General features: G+C 44.0%; 1 long non-coding RNA gene across 2 annotated transcripts; it reads left to right on the top strand.

The window, feature by feature from the left end:
• Positions 1–4681: 4681 nt before the first annotated feature.
• LOC149338114 (uncharacterized) lies at positions 4682–10754 on the top strand. 2 transcript variants are annotated; one of them, XR_016283707.1, is made up of 5 exons: positions 4682–4726; positions 6044–6138; positions 8029–8260; positions 10587–10651; positions 10723–10754. It is a non-coding gene; the product is annotated as an uncharacterized LOC149338114 (long non-coding RNA). The 2 variants fall into 2 exon arrangements; XR_016283706.1 differs by lacking the exon at positions 4682–4726 and having other exon boundaries at positions 5145–6138.
• Positions 10755–10799: the final 45 nt, after the last annotated feature.

The following is a 10799-nucleotide window of genomic DNA, read 5'->3' on the forward strand; positions in this document are numbered from 1 at the left end:
CGGTGGCTCAGTGATTACGGCGCTCGGCTGCTGACATGAAAGACGCGGGTTCGATCCCGGCCGCGGTGGCTGAATTTCTTGAAGGCGAAATTCTAGAGGCCCGTGTGCTGTGCGATGTCAGTGCATGTTAAGGAACCCCAGGTGGTCGAAATTTCCGGAGCCCCCCTCTACGGCGTCTCTCATAGCCTCAGTCGCTTTGGGACGTTAAACCCCAATAAACCAAACCAAATAATATAGCAAGAGAACATTTCCCACTGATACACTACTGTCACCAACAAACTAAGGCTACCACTAGTATATATTTTTTCCTGAAAATTTACGGGCCCAAACATACCGTAATTTTCAGCAGCACATCTTCGATACTAACAGCTTCCAAAAGCTGACAGTTATACAAAAACAGCCTAAGAGTCTTCCCTTCTAAGGTGAACTCAAAAACACGATTACAGTTCAGTCACAGCTCCGCACAGCATGACGACAGCAATGGCCATTTTATTTTGCCTGTGCAAGAAGCTGAAGAACAATGAAAACTGCCTGCACGAGCTCATCAGTTTGCATGTACCCGACATACGACGCATACTTGTTAACGTTAAAAGTACACGAGCATGTACAGTGCATTAGCTTTAGCATAAAATCAAAAGCTATGAGTAAAGACTAAGTAGGTCTTTCGCCATGTCTTATCAGTATCTACGTGTCTTCATGTTGGCTATGAAGAACTGCTGCAAAGGCAAAGGAGAGAATTTACCAAAGGCAAACCCTTTGACAAGTTTCGAGAACTCGAAGAAATGAATGAATGAAGTTTATGTGCAATATATTTGCCTTGTGAGGGCAGCAAAAGTATGAAAAGGCATTCAGTGGATTGGCTAACCTAGAAGAAAAGACTCGCATTCAGGGTAGGGTCAAAGGTGCAGGGCATAACATTAGCACAGAACTGCCCGTTATGCTGTAAACAAATTGTGCATAAACTCTATATCTTCAATTTCTTAAGATAAAATGCCCATTACACCTATAGCAAATTCTATACTTAATATGTGCACTCCTGATGCGAAAGTTCTGCTGCCAGAAGATATGCAATCTTCTTGCAAGGCAAGGGAGAGAATTACTTAGACTTTATTTAACAACATACTCGTATAACAACAGGTGACCTAATAAATACATCGAACTTATCAGAGTACTTTACCTTCGAGGTGTTCTCCACAGGCGTTGCACCAGGGGCAGCCAAACATTCCGTTGAATTGCACCATGTTGCTAACGGCAGCCCGAGCAGGAGCATCTACGCAACAGCATACAGCATACACTGCTGATCTCATTGTCGTGGAAGCTTGTTCCCAGATAACACGACCCACTCTGTTCACTTCATCGACAAATTTCGTCATGAACAGGGTCATATCAGGGTGCCTTCCAAACGAAAGGCCACCAACCAAACAGTTTTTCATCCTGAGACTGGGTGGCAGCTCGTTAACCAAAAACTGTATGGGCCACACTGATGATGAAGAGGATTTGAAGACGGGGCTTCCATCTGTGTTGACAGTTAACGTCAGGTCCATCCAGTTCAGCTGATTACTCTGGCGTAGCTCCCTGCAAATGCTGCCACTTGTGATGTCTCTCAGGGTCATTGTTGATCTTTCAGCATCTTCTTTCAGATTGACAAGGTTGCTGTAGAGAGCAGCTTTTGTTCTTGCTATCAAAGTCTTCAGCTGCTCCTTTAAATCCATAATAACAAAAAAATTCCCCTTCGCCTTGAGTGATCTCACATCAGTTGCCAGGACACAGGCAGAGCACTTCATTTTGGATGTCCCACTCACTGGCTTGAGCAGGTTGCCACACACGCTGCAGTAAAAAAAAATGCTTGGCGACCCGCTTTGCTCTTGAAGCCCATAGCTTCCTAAACAAGTGTTTTGATCGCGGGAGCACATTTCCTCTAAAGCCAAAAAGGCCATCAATGAGAGCCAGCAGATCATCCAAAGCAACCCAAGTAAGCCCATGAGCAACAACAAAGGCCATGATCATTACAATTGCAGCTGCCTTGGTTGTCGTAGAGCCAGGTAACGTTGCTGAATCTAAGTCAGCAAAGCCAGGTGCCAGGAGCTCATTTTCATCCAACAGTGAATCTAGGCTTTCGGCTTCCTCCTCAGATTCACTGCCACTTGTGTCGTCGTCCTCTAGGTGTTCGCTGTCACTGTCATGAGTTGGGATGTCCTCATCAGACCATTCAGCATAGTCACCTGAAAGTGTAGATCTGGAGCTCGATGGCGACGGACGACGCGGTTCATAAGTAGGTTCAACTGGTTCAACTGTGCGCTCAGTCCCGGGGATGCCCTCATTGGCCACTTCGGTTCTGTAGCCTGAAACAGGAGTATTCACACCGGACGACGGCTGCGCCAGTACACGATCGCATTCCTTCACGTGTTCAGTGCCACTTTCAAGGGTGCCCTCATCGATGCTTTCAGCACTGCGCCCGCCGGAAGGAGCAGGTGTCGAGAGAGATGGCCCTGTGTTCGCTGTCAAACTGCTGGCACTGGACGACGGCTGCGCCGGTACACGGCTGCATGTTCCCGCGTGTTCAGCACTTACAAAGGGGCCGCCCTCGTAGACGCCTTCAACACAGTGCTCACCTGAAGGAGCAGATGTCGAAACTGACGACGTTTTGTCCGCGGTCGAACTACTGGCACCATGAGCGCGTTCTGAAGGATCGCCTCTTGACGCTGTCTCCCCGGCAAGAACTGCTCGTTTTCGCTGCTTTTTCCAGTAATCCGTGGACTTCGGCACGACAAATGGTTCATCTTTGTCAAGATAGCGCTTCCGTGTCTTTTTCGTGGGACGAAGGCTCATTTTGCTGTTTGCTGGCTTAATAACAAACGCAGCAAGCGGTTATGGTTGCAGCAACGACGGTATGGCGCAACGACGGTAGCGACAAAGGAATGAAAATTCAGGGGGCACTTTGGGTCTCTAAAGTGCTGCAAGGTGAAAGCATTTCCTGGCCACTGTTTGTTTTTATTTACTTTTTTATTTGTCATAATTTTGTTTACAATATATTTGTTGCTCCTTTTCTTAATTTTGTTGTTTTTTATTTTTATTCGACATCCTATTTTTATTGTCTTTTCATTTTTGTTTATTTTCTTATTTTTTTATTTTTATTTCCCTTTTCCTGACTTTACTCCTTTTATTTTATTTATGAAGCCCATGCATTCACTAGATGCGCCTTTATGCATGCTGGAACCTTGAGCCTTTTAAGCAGTGACGCCGGAAGGCGGACGAATCTGCCGACGCGTCTGTCGACACTACTGCCTACAGTGAACTAGAATATTCTAGTTCACTATACTCCTGCCGACGCGTCTGTCGACACGGCTGCCGACGCGTCTGCTAACGACAGTATGAGGCATTAAAGCCTTTCGCCTTAAAATGACGATAAACACCAATGTTTGTCTCTTTATAAAGGGTGGACATTACAGATCAGATAATATGATGATTATGATGCGTTGGCTAAAAACTAAGCAGTTCGTTGTCTCAGACGAGGTGGTTGAGGAGGATAAATGATAAACATTATTCGTCTGCCTGTGGATCCGCGTCGTGGTCCTTGCCTTGCAAGGCACCGATATTTAGTTTAAGTGATCCCTCACACCACTCCCAAGCTCTCGCTCGCAAAAAAAAAAATATTAAAGGCGCAGTTGACTAAGTAATGAAAGGTCATAATAGATGGTGTGCGGCTTATACATGAGCAGAAACTGTGATAGAGAGCTATTAATAGTGGTTTTGCGAGAACGTCATGCATGCAAAACTTATATATTACTACCAACATTCCCGTTTGTCACAGCGCTATATTCGAGTCATATCCGCCGTGACTGTCATGTTCTTCGTGCAAGTATATGTGTGCACAATCGGGCGTGAGATGTTGAAAGCAGGCACATTCCAATTATGTAGGTCGTCGCGACTTGTGTATGTCTGTCTCTCTCTCTCTTTCTCCCTGTGTGTGTTTGTGTGTACGCATGCGTTAATGTCATTGCGGCACATGCTGCTACGAATGCAATTTTTCTACCACTTTAATCTCAGCACAAAGCGTCAACAACACCTACACAAAATGAAGATCCAGACACGTTCGATTAAGTTATATTTAATTGTTTATCTGGTTTTCCTCCTTTTTTATTTTTTTGTTAGTCGGGAGGGTGCGTGTTATTCAGTTGATAAAACTGCGGCCTGAAATTAAGGCTCAGCTTACGGTTCCGTAGTAGACCATGACTGTTGACCCGTTGAGACACATGAGCACTTGCACACTTGCACGTAATATAACACGAACTGTGCACATATACTGTTTCCTCTGGAATAATAGCAGGGAATTCTTTTTCTGTGAACAACGCGGCAAACCGCACAGTATGAACGAATCTTCCTGTCTGAAGGAGACGACATAATGTCGCGGAAAGCATGAAAAACCAAACAAGCCGAAGCCATCCATAGCCTCAGACAGTTCTGTAGACATCGTGGTTTGCTCGGTCGGCGTGCGTCGTATTTTGGAGCTTTTGACTGTGCACATTTGTAAAAATGGAAAAGCCACAGTTTGCCTATGTGGTTTACGAAGATGGAGGTAAAGCTGTAGTTAGTGTTTCGTGCATAAAAAACTACAGCCCACAGTCCGTCAAGGAATTGGCGAAAAATAAGCATGTTTATTGGTGCGCCAATAAAACAACCAAAGACGACGAGGGCTACTACGTTGGGCACATCGAAGAACTGGCCGGTAAGTTTTATGTCTGCAGTTGTATGCGTTTGGCGCATAATTTTAATGCGCAGTGCTTTTTTTTTGTTAACCCATGGCGATGAAGAGCTATTTACAACAGGCCGCTGCATGTGCTCCAAGTGGGCTGCGTTGTTGAGCATGTGCCATCAACCCGCTTTAAACGTTCCTGTCAGAAAAGCCCCGTCGTGCTTGCCCAGTATTCAAGTTGCCCAAGTTGCGATTGATTACATGCCGAAATCCCAGCACCTCGAGGGCCCACTGCCCTTCTTTGCTTTCCTTTCTTTTTGTTTTTTCTTTGTGACATTGCATGCATGCATATCTTGTAGTGCTCCTATACAGGGCGTTGCACGTAACATAGATATGTGAAAAAGATATTCTTTGGCATCATGTTGGAGCACTGTCAGCGTCGCCCTAGAAGTGCATCAGCACCTCTGTCTGTAAGAGGGTGCACCTCCATCTGATAGGTATGTCATTGTAAGCCGAGTCGTCACTTGAAAGTCAAGAAAGGGAAAGCGGTGAAGTGACATTGTTATTGTTCAATGCAGCCTCTGTATATTTTTTGTTTATCATTGGGAGCTCATTGAAGTGAGCGTTGGTTGTTCCTTCTATTTATTTGTTACCCAGCGCGCTGGTCAGTAGGTAGTGTGCTACAGTAATGCGAGAGTGCAGTGGCGGGGTATTTTTAATTTTAAGGCGTATCCTTTTGATGCTGTAAAAAAAGTGGTGCAGGAAGTATGTTGCTACAACAAACTGAATAGGCTGTTTGTGGCCTCCATTCGCATTTTTGTTTTCTGCTTGGTCTCAAACTGAATATTGAAATTACAAGTACTCAAAGCTGTGCAACGTAGTCGCAAACAATAAGTCCTTTGTTTCACTCCTTTATGGTGTTGCACTTCTTTTAAAGCTTTGGCTGAAGTTATGTGAAACATTGCTTGTGTACTATCCGGGACAGAAATCTCCAGGACTTGTGTGAGCAGTTGATACCTATGTTAGCCAGTGTGATGGTGGAAGTTTGACTCACATACTTTAAAGTGTGGCAGTCAGATGACATGATTGTTTTTATACATACCACTTATGCATGCTTTTGAGGCATCCTAGAGACTTTCGACATCAATATTACATATGCATTTTTTTATAAACAGCGATGAATGCAGTAGTGCACTTGTGTTTGTGCTTGGTGTGTGTATTCACCAGCCTTTATGCCCTTGGTGTTCTAATGACATTCCTTATAGCAGCTCACTGCTTGCATGAACAGATTTTACTGCAATGTGCAACGTTGGGAAAATCCCTATGTGAAATACATCACCCTGGTTTCAGTGACAAAACAGGAACTGGCCCGAAGGCTGCAAAAGAGACGCATTCGGTGGCCCGACAGTGTCTTTGATGGACCAGTGTGCGGAACGTCTGAAAAGGTAAGTTTGCGGTGAGGCTAGTTTCAAATTTAAATAGTGAAATCGCGTAGTGGTTATAAGCAAGTGCATAAATGACAGCTTTCGGCTTGTGGTCCAATTATACAAGTGGGCATACCTGACAAAGCTATTGTCACAAATGCGGGATAGTCAACATTCTGCAAACAAGTTAAGCAAGAACCTCATGGCATGTACCCCTGTCATTCATCAAATTTAACGTGATATCCAACTAATTACATCTAGCACAGCACAAGAACAGAGAAGAATAGTCCGTCGCGGTGGCTCAGTGGTTATGGTGCTCGGCTACTGACTCGAAGGACGCGGGTTCGATCCTGGCCGCGGCGGTTGAATTTCTTTGGAGGAGAAATTCGAGGCCCGTGTACTGTGCGGTGTCAGTGCACGTTAAAGAACCCCAGGTGGTCGAAATTTCTAGAGCCCTCCACTACGGCATCTCTCATAGCCTTAGTCGCTTTGGGACGTTAAACCCCATCAATCAGTCACCAGAGAGGGACAAAACGAGGGTGCACACTACCATATTGTGTGAGACAGGCACACTGTGATGTGTTCCGTTTTTGGTTTGTGCTTGTGTCTTGTGCTGCTATTTCTTTTCTTTGGTGAACACCAATCATAACTAGTTCACGCATTCGCTTCCACAGATGATGTCTGCTCAGATCTGATCTTTTTGTAGTTTAACAGAAAATGTTAGTGGCATTTGCTGATCATATATCGCCACACAGCACCTACTAGTGCATTATTCAAAAAGTCACTACTCTGCGCAATTGCCTGCATTTCATTTCAATGCTTGTCCTCAACGCCATACAGTTAGGGTGTTTGCTTCCCCTTAGCATGAAGAATTTGGTTGTTTTGTAAGCAAACGCGTGTTTTCATTGGTAGAAAGAGCTGTGTTAACGCAGTACTTTACTTTTTGGCGTTGCTGACCTCTTACCTTTTTATAATTTGACAGTCCCTGGGATTGTGTCACAGACTTGCATGTGCTTCTGCATGTTTGATATCTTGGTAGCGTTTTCCTATAATTTCCTTCAGATTCACTATAGCATGATTTTTAAGGTGTATTTTGGAAAGGTTTCATGTTTTCATTGAAGAATTTATTGCTGTGCATGCATTAGAAGCATGGTATTAAGTTTGGGAAGTGCTGTTTGGTGAAAATTATGTCAAGTTTGTCATGTGACAGGGGAGGCAGCACCTCTTGTCTTATTCCAATAACCCTGCCCAGAGACCCACATATGCCTGCCTGCTGTAGTCACTGCCTGAACCTGATAACAGTGCATTGCCAAAAATTTTATCTTGGGAATAATTTCAGCCAGTTAAAGTTCCCAAGGTGGTCGAAGTTATTCCCAAGACCGCCACTGCAGCACCTCTTTCTTCCTTTCTTCCTTTCTTTTTTTTCTTTATGCCTTCCCTTAGGCTGCAGTTTGGGTGTCCACCGATATAAGTGAGATTACTGCATCATTTGCTTTCTTTAAAAACCAATTTTTTACCTAGATCTGAAGACAAATTTTAGGTAATACAGTTGGCACAGTTTTTAATAATAATTTCAGCAGTTAACGAAAATGTGCAACCTGATCTGCAATCTTAAACAACTGTAGTCCGATACAACTCGAGAACTAAGCGGCTTTTCCGTGCCAAAGGATCCCCTTCCAGCCAGCGGTGCTGGCTGATTCTCATGAACCTGCTAATGTGACAGTGCAGGGAGCAGTGCACGAAGTGGCAGTCTGCTGCTCCCTGCACTGTCACACTAGCAGGTTCATGAGAATCAGCCAGCACCGCTGGCTGGAAGGGGATCCTTTGGCACGGAAAAGCCGCTTAGTTCTTGAGTTTTATAGGTGTTAATTTTAATGTGGCATTTTTGTCTTCATTTGTCATGAATTTCAGCGGGAGCTGAGCCAAAAAGAAAGGAATACCCGCAAGAAAATGGCAAAAAGAAAAAGGCTCAGGGAAATTGCTGTCGAGAGCAATTCATCTGAAGAGGAATGCGGAGAAACCCTTTCTCCAAAAGGAAAAATCATAAAGAAACTTCAGAATTAAGTTCTTGTGTTAAAAAAAAAGCTTGCACAGGAGCGCCACAGAAACGACAACCTTCAACAGGAAGTCATTAAAGGAATGGGTAAGACATTAACACATAGTGTTGCACCACCTGCATGTGTCATTGTTTTGCATCCTTAATGGTAAATTATGTACACAAGTGTTTCCAAAAGGGAAGGGGGCGGCACCAACAGCACATTTCAGTGCCTGCCTTGTGGGAGAAACAGAAGAAAATGCAACAGTATTTGTTCCTCCCTCCTCCACATGCCTATAAGGGGACGCTGATGTTTCCTCACCTATTTGTGCGTGCCTATTGTGTGTAATGTTACTTTCCAGGAGGGGACATGTAGGAAATGTGGGATTTGATCCCCAGTGCCCCCAGGTATCTACCAGTGATACATTCGATGCAAGCTCTCCCTGGCCTGGTATTCGATGTGCTTTGGGTGATATGCTGGGGAAATAAATCTTTGACCCTGCATTTGGTAGCTGAAAACACCATAAGTCTTGGCACTCTTTGGCCACAGATGCCCTTGCAGTACAAAAACTCATCATCAGTACTTTCTGGGAGAGGAACTGTAAGCTGTATTGGTAACGCAGTGTGGTGCATTACTGGTTTTTGCTAATGTAGTTAATCTAAATCAGTTGCATCCATAACTCAGTAAGCTGTACAGGTATTAAAAACACGAGCAGCGCTGCTGCATTTCGTGTTTTTGGTTATGGGTAGAGGTTGGACTTATATCAAAATGATTTTTTGCAATTCACTTTTAACCAAAAAACGTTAGTATTCTTGACATGTATGCTGCAGCTTGCTGGCCATTGAGTAGAAGTTACACTCAAAGGAGAAAATAAAAAGGTATTAAAACCAAGGGCATGGTGGGGTGGTGTTGCTATTGGGTGCAGTTGTGCATTTTTGGGCATTGTTTCGCTGCCTTACATGCCTCTACAAATCAGGAGGCTCCTCTCTTCGCCAAACGTCTAGGCTAGTGCTGTTCAGTGCCATAGCATATAAAGGCTGTTGCTTGGTTAAGTGGGCTTGTCCACGCCATGTTTGAGGGTCTTGAGCAAGCTTCATGAAAAAGTACCATTTTCTGTCTACCTCAATGGTTCAACAGCAGTTTCATCACTGCAGTCAACACTTGGACCATGTGATTTGTCACCCTCTTTGTCAGCTGAGAGCAATGGCCTAAGGATAACATGAGAGCCCAGTTTGCCACTTTTCTAGTGACAGCCCAGTTTGTGTTTGTCTGATGGTTCTGTCATTTGACTTTTGCTGGTATTTTAAAGGGAGATCTCTGCGACAAGCACAGCTGTATGTACGATGATATGTGCGTTAATTACAGGTAAATTTATGCCAGTGCTGAAAAAATGGTTAAAATATACTGTGACTTTATCCCTGGGGAAAAAAAAGTTCCTGCAAATAAAAACTATATTTGCTGAAAAAAAATGAGAATTGCGCACTGAAGTAAGCATTGCAAAAGTGTGGTCAATTTAAAAAAATAAAAACAAAGTCCAACCTCTATCTAGTTGTAAGACTATTTGTCAAGTGGATCTGTAGCTGTGTTGAGAACTTGATTATATGTAGTAAACAGTGTGTAGAGTTGTGTTTGCAGTGACCTCTCTGAGAAAATAAAGAAAGCCAAATGCATGGTTGTACACGTTAACCCTAGGGAAGGCGAGAGCAGTATTGTAGGTCATTAGGAGAGAGTAAATTGAGATTAATATAAGGTCATAAAAAAATGTGCTCTTCATTGTTTGCTGCACTACCCATCCTCTTGTAGATCTTTGGGAATTGAATCACAATAGTTGCATTACCATGCCCCTTTAGGTGTTCAAGCTTATATCAATTTTTTTTTCATGTTTTCAGAGTTTTGTGGAGAGATCTGGATTTAAAAATTGCTTGATTGCTTTCTAGCTCCAAACGTCTTTTTCATTGTAGGTAACCTATATAAAGTAAAGTAGGCTACTGTTCAATGGAAAAAAAGAATGTGCTGCCATCTCGCTTCCTAAGTTATGCACCACGAAGTATAAGCTACCGGCACAAGGCAGTGTCTTCCACAAGTACGCTGCTCTTGCACTCACTAGCCAGCCGGACAAGCCTGGAAGCTGTTGCCTAGCATGCATAGCTTCCTCTCCGCTGTAAGCGACTTGTGCCACAAAATATATATGATGCGTACAGGTCTGACTTGAGTCCCATGCAGTGCATAAAATTTGCTTGCAAGTGTCAGTTGCTTATTGGCATCACATCCACAGCGGCTGTGTTTCGATAGATATGCTTTAAAGAACCCTTCATGGCTTAATTAATTTGGAACCCTACACAGCAGTGTCTCTCATAGCCCATATGCAGTTTTGGGGTGCTAGCAAGCTGTGACCAAGTAATCATTTGACATCCTTTTGTCTTTGCTGTGCAGAAAGCATCCGGCAGGATATGAGCACATTCCGTAGGATGTGCAGATGCTCTCAAGAACAGCGAGAGGTATGGGCATTCCTGAACAGTGGGGCCAAGATGCATATGCCTAATTACCTCCTCCTACTCTATTTTTGTAGGGAGCAGCGCCAGAAGATGCTGTCAAGCGCAGGCTGTTTCGGATAGACCAAGCTACAAGTGGCACGTTGGTGCTTAG

This window comes from Amblyomma mixtum, chromosome 6 (genome assembly GCF_055824585.1).
Source record: "Amblyomma mixtum isolate Tamu chromosome 6, ASM5582458v1, whole genome shotgun sequence".
In the NCBI taxonomy this organism is placed as follows: Eukaryota; Metazoa; Arthropoda; class Arachnida; order Ixodida; family Ixodidae; genus Amblyomma; species Amblyomma mixtum.